The 6,000-nt window shown below is 33.0% G+C and overlaps 1 pseudogene; it reads left to right on the top strand.

Annotated features, from left to right (window-relative positions):
• The first annotated feature begins 1,245 nt into the window (after window positions 1–1,245).
• Window positions 1,246–3,433, top strand: LOC143620637 (pectinesterase pseudogene; annotated as a pseudogene).
• Window positions 3,434–6,000: the final 2,567 nt, after the last annotated feature.

Genomic DNA, 6,000 nt, shown 5'->3' with positions numbered 1-6,000 from the left:
AAAACCCCGGGTATCGATATCGAGCATACATGCATGGGTAGGGTTGTAGACAGATCGAATTGAACGATGCGTTGCTTACGTTTGTCCGTTAAGCTATTATTGGACAAATGAACACTTCACAAACATGTAACCTAACGAAATTTCTTGTTCGTGATTGTTTATTAAGGAATGAACTTGTTCATAAAAGGTTCATGAACAAACACAAATAAAGACAAATAATTAACATTCATAACCTTTTATGAACAAACACAAATAAAACACCAACATATAACTGATCACATATACTTGTTTTATATACATTATATGCAACTTGAAACTTTAATTTTATATAAAATTTTGCAAGCTATTATTAATTTTTTTAAAATACTAATTTATTTTCAAATACATTATATACAACTTAAAAACTTGTTTCTTATAAAACATTTTAAAGGGAAAAAAAGAAAAAAAAATAATGCTTGGAGTCTTGCTCGTTCGATTTTGACTCGGTTCGATTTTGAGCCGATCGCCTAAGTTTGATTTGTAAATGAGCCAAGCAACAAGCAAAACCCTCGCTTGGTTCGGTTCGGCTAGTAAACATCCTTGCTCTTCCCCATCCTTAAATGTATATTTACCCTACTCAAACTTTTAATTGCATATTTTCACATTTTTATAAAAATTCTGCATATGACAAGATTGCCCTTAGAGGATTATAAGATTATTAAAAAGTATTAAAAATTGCTAAATAATTTGGCTTAATTAAATATCTGATTAGAAAAATATAAATAAATAGTACAAACTTTAATAAGCAAACATAAACAAACTTCAATGGATGTAAACGACGGTAAACGGGTTGAACGTTCATGAACATAATCGAAAGAACATGACGTTTGTTCGTGTTCATTCATTTTGTTAATCGAACGAGATTCCTTGTGCATGTTCATTCATTTATTAAACGAACGTACATAAACAAACTTCAAGTTGAACAATATGTTCACCGAACATTTAGTGCGTTCATAGGCATACCCACGATTATATGTATATGGTATACCCATTGATTTGTTAAAACCATTGGTTTGATATTAATTGGCGAAGAGTAGTGCATTTAGTTGATTACTTTAATATAAATAATACAAGTACAAAAGTAAAATGTGAATGTAATATGCCGTTTGTCATTAATTAATAATAAATCTTTAACCTTTTAATGCAATTCTATAAATAGGGTATCAAGGAATACACAAATCAAGCAATTCCAACACACATACAACCATGAATATGAAGCTAGTTATTACTCTCTTCATATGCTTCATTACTACATTCATCTTCTCTTGCTCGAGTAAAACCGCAACCACTGGTAGCCTAGACTGGTGGTGCACTCAAACCCCTTACTACCAAACATGCCATCACTACATTGTCATAAGTAACACCTCCACCGCTGCCATATCCATAAACCAGTTCCTAGATATAACCGTGCAAGCAGCCATAGATGAAGCACGTGAGGTCCTGACACAAGCCAAAGGTAAAGGGGCCGACTACCCAAGTGCTCCAGGAAAGAGCGCATTTCGTAGTTGCGTTTACTACTTTGAAGGGGTCGTGTTCACATTGAACATGGTCCTTGACCCCACCGAGGAAGGACCTAGTACCCCAGAAGATATCCACACGTGGATTAGTGATAGTTTATCATTCATCAGCACGTGTGAGAAAGAGTTTGAGAGCGTTGGTATAACCAGCAATACGTTATCAGTAATATCTACCAATTTAACCGAACTACTACTCAACTCATTAGCAATTAGTGCTGTTATCACGGGTAACAATCCATCGTCGTTGAACGAATGGAATTTTATCAACGAACACAAGTTGCCAAATTTGACCTTGAATATACAACCAGACGTTGTGGTGGCTAAAGATGGCTCTGGAAATTTTACAACGGTTCAAGAAGCAGTAAACTCCGCGGCATACCCTAGACAAGCTCATAAGTATGTGATTTACGTGAAAAGGGGTGTCTACGAAGAACAAGTCGTTATTCCATTTGAAGCTAAGTTTATTACTATGTATGGAGACAGAATAGGTAACACAATCATCTCGGCTAGCCATCATGGCAATGGCTTGAAGGAGTCGTCCACGTTTCGTAAGTACATTTATAGTAATTGTTGTTTTTATATAACTAGACTTTTTAAAGTCTACATGAAGATTAAAGATTTGTCTTCATATGATCAAACGTTTACTTATTGTTGTTTTGATAAAATTCATTTCAATTCTATCTAAATAATAAATTAAACCTGGACAAAAGAAAATGTTTGTTAATAATCATTGAAAGTAAATATTAATATTAAATATTCAAGTATTTTATATTTTTTTTAATTTCCTTTTTATTTATTTATAAATTATAGTAATAAAAAAAAGTTTGTTACCCTTTTGTTGTAATTTCAATAGTTTTATATCAACTTATTTAAAGTAATATTAGCACTGCATTCTCAAAATACATTCTCGAGTTAAAATAAAATAAAATAAAATAAAGTATTAATTACATTTTTGAGTTAGATCGGAAGAAAAAGATAAGAAAAAAAACTTGTAAATTTACAATTATGCTCTTATAATAACATGGAAAAAAAATTAAGATATAGTATAGTAATATTGTAATGGGCTATAAATCTGTCCTTCACAATCCCTTAAATAAATTATCGAAAAGAACATTTTTTTTCTTTTATTTTCAAAACCCTTAAATAAAAACTAGTGTAATAAATTAACCAATTGGTTTATTTGGTTTGCAGAAGTTTGGAGTAATAGATTTCTCGGTTTACATTTAACATTCCGGAACACGGCGGGGCCAGATGGTGGGCAAGCGGTGGCGTTCCTCTCCGGCTCTGACCGATCAGCCCTCTATCGATGCAGCTTTGAAGGCTACCAAGACACACTATATACGCACCATGGGAGACAATTTTACAAAGAATGTCAGATTTCTGGAACTGTAGATTTCATTTTCGGCACGAGTCATGCCATGTTCCAAGATTGCGATATCTCCCTTAGGAAACCGCATCCTGGAGGAGAGTTAGTTGTGACGGCTAATGGCAGAAAGTTTCCTAATGAACTTGGCGGGTATTCGCTGCAAAAGTGTCGAATACACCCTGAAGATGATCTTAAGCCCATTGTAGGAGAATACAACAAGGCATTTTTAGGAAGACCATGGTATCCGTACGCTCGAACAGTGGTTATGCAATCTTTTCTTGATGATTTTGTGGATCCGCTAGGATGGGCTGATAGTTGGGGTTTTAACAAGACGGTTTATTGCGGGGAGTATGCGAATAATGGACCGGGTTCTTCTACTGATCATAGGGTAAAATGGCCTCATTACCAAGCGATAACCGATCCGAAAATCGCCAAACGGTACACCGTTGCTAAGTTCGTTGGAGCCGATTGGATTAAGAAATCTGGTATACCTTTTGTACCTGGGCTTTAAAATTTGTAAAAGGTTACAAACCTACATATCAAAAGTTTATAACCAATATTGTTTATGTTTTCATTGAATACCTAATATAATATAATATAATATAACTCAGTTAAGAGTAAGAAGAACACCATCACAATTTTCATTTATTACCAACTAGTATTCAAACCCTAGCATTGAAACATGTATCTTGGAAAAACCCGAGCGTTACGACGATGAGTTGACAGAATTCGGTGATAAGTATCACCTTAAGGTACCAGAGTTAAAACAAAGGGTCGGTAAAACTCGGGCGTTGCAGCGTGAGTCGGTAAACCTTAGCGTTGTTTGTCTCGGGATTTGTGACGGTAAGTCACCATAAATTTAATTTATTTCAATTATGCTCGTTACGATATCAAAACTACAAAACAAAATAAAATTTTATTGAAAAAAGAAAAAAACTTTGTCCATTGTCGGACCACCACTTGAACCAATAAAATGCTAGCGGCACTAAACTTTCTATGTATTAGATAATGATGATAGTTATATTATTATTATTATTGTTATTATTATTTTTCGTCTGCCACGTTTGTGTTTTGAGTTTTATCAAGAAGTTGGCGCAGCTTGGGCTTCATTACGGCGGTAACTGAAGTTACTTACAAAAATTTTTGGGTTGATGATACGGTTTTGTTGGTTGTTTGGTTCGGGTCAGATACAATATGACATTTATAATAATAATAATAATAATAATAATAATAATAATAATTATTATTATTATTATTATTATAGAATAATAATAATAATAATAATAATAATAATAATAATAATAAAAACTAATTGAAAACTAGTTTTTAAACAACCATTAATAAAAATAAGTGAAACAAATAATATTATATAATCAAATATTTATATCTTACCATCCATAGTAACACATTCAACAACTATAGTTATAGATATTAGTTGAACACACACGAGCAACAAACAATCCTATAATCATCCCACGTGCACGCGTTACAAAATCCAAGCATAAAAGATTTAATACATGGAAAATATACACCATTTTGTGTATAATTAAAGGTTTTGTCGAATGTAAAGAGTTCACTTTATGTTATAAAAGTTTGAACCACTTTGTATGTATATTAGTTCTTTCTCTTTACAATATGTTAGGTCTTAAACATAGACTTAAAACATATTATCTATAACATCACCTTCACAATTTACTCCGTGGTCTTGATTTTATTATACCTCTATGGTCCCTAAAATGAGTTTACAAAATTCTTTTAATTTGTTTCATATAACTAGTAGACGCAAACCTGCGTGTTATGATGAGGCGAAAAATAAAAAAAGAAACTATGAAAACACGAAAACAAACCAAAAAATTAAATTAAAGTAAAAGAACCTAATACAAGAACCAAAATTTATAAAAAAATAAAAAGAATAACGATTTTACCTTAGGTATTAAGATTCCCTTTAATGAACTTACTTGGTTAAATTTTACCCGTTAAAATATTACATATTTATAATATAGTTTAAACTTTAACGATTTTAACAACTTCAAAAATAATTTTTATCACATATTACAAAATATATGAATATTTTTGGCATAGAAGAGGTTAGACTGATGAGTACGCTATGATTTCGGATAATTAGACATGTATCACCTAATATCACACGCATTTCACACCGGTAAAACTTTATATTCAGAACACTAGTCTAGATTCTAGCTTCTTTCGTACCCGTCTCGTTTGATTTTACCGTAAGCTAGAGGTATTGCATTTATTCATTTCAAATCTTTTAAGCAATAATTAGATGTCGATGTAATATGCAAGAAATGGAACAACATATAAAAAGTGAAAATGCCATCAATCACACCTTTTTAGTACTACAAGTAACATTCTAACTTTCATGAAGTAATACACCAATCAAATACTCTAAACAAGCCATGACTATGAAGGTTAATCCTCTCTTCACATGCACCATTTTTACACTCATCTTCTCTTGCTTGTCGAAAACCGCCACCACGGGCAACATATACGGGTGGTGCACTCAAACCCCACACTACGAAACATGCATAGACTACGTTGTCATGAGCAACAACTCGATATATGGTTAACATATCTATAAACCAGCTCCTAGATATAATTAATGTGAAAGTAACCATAGACGAAGCACGTGTGGTCCTAAAACGAGCCAAAAGGGTCAAAACCAACTACCCGAATATTCCAGGAAAAAGCCTATGGTGTAGTTGCGTTGACTACTTTAATGGGATTGTGTTCACATTGAACACGATCCTTGACCACACCCACAGCCAATGAGACATACACACGTGGCTGAGTGCTGGTTTAACCTACATCAATGCGTGTGAGAAAGGGTTTGAAACAATTAATATAACCAACAACATGTTACACGCAATATCTAACAATTTAACTCAATTACTACTTAACTCTTTGGCTATTAGTGTTGTAATTATGGGTAGTAATTCTCTAGAATGGAATTTTAGCAACGAATACAAGTTGTCGGATTTGGCTATGAATGTTCAGCCAGACGTTGTGGTGACTTAAGATGGCTCGGGCAATTTTACTACGGTTCAAGAAGCTGTAAAC

The sequence above is a fragment of the Bidens hawaiensis genome, unplaced genomic scaffold, assembly GCF_021521415.1.
Source record: "Bidens hawaiensis isolate Kalapana, Puna unplaced genomic scaffold, B.hawaiensis_p1.1 tig00002631_1, whole genome shotgun sequence".
Classification (NCBI taxonomy): domain Eukaryota; kingdom Viridiplantae; phylum Streptophyta; class Magnoliopsida; order Asterales; family Asteraceae; genus Bidens; species Bidens hawaiensis.
Note: the sequence above shows the minus strand (reverse complement) of the source record. Positions and strands in the feature narration are given on the sequence as shown.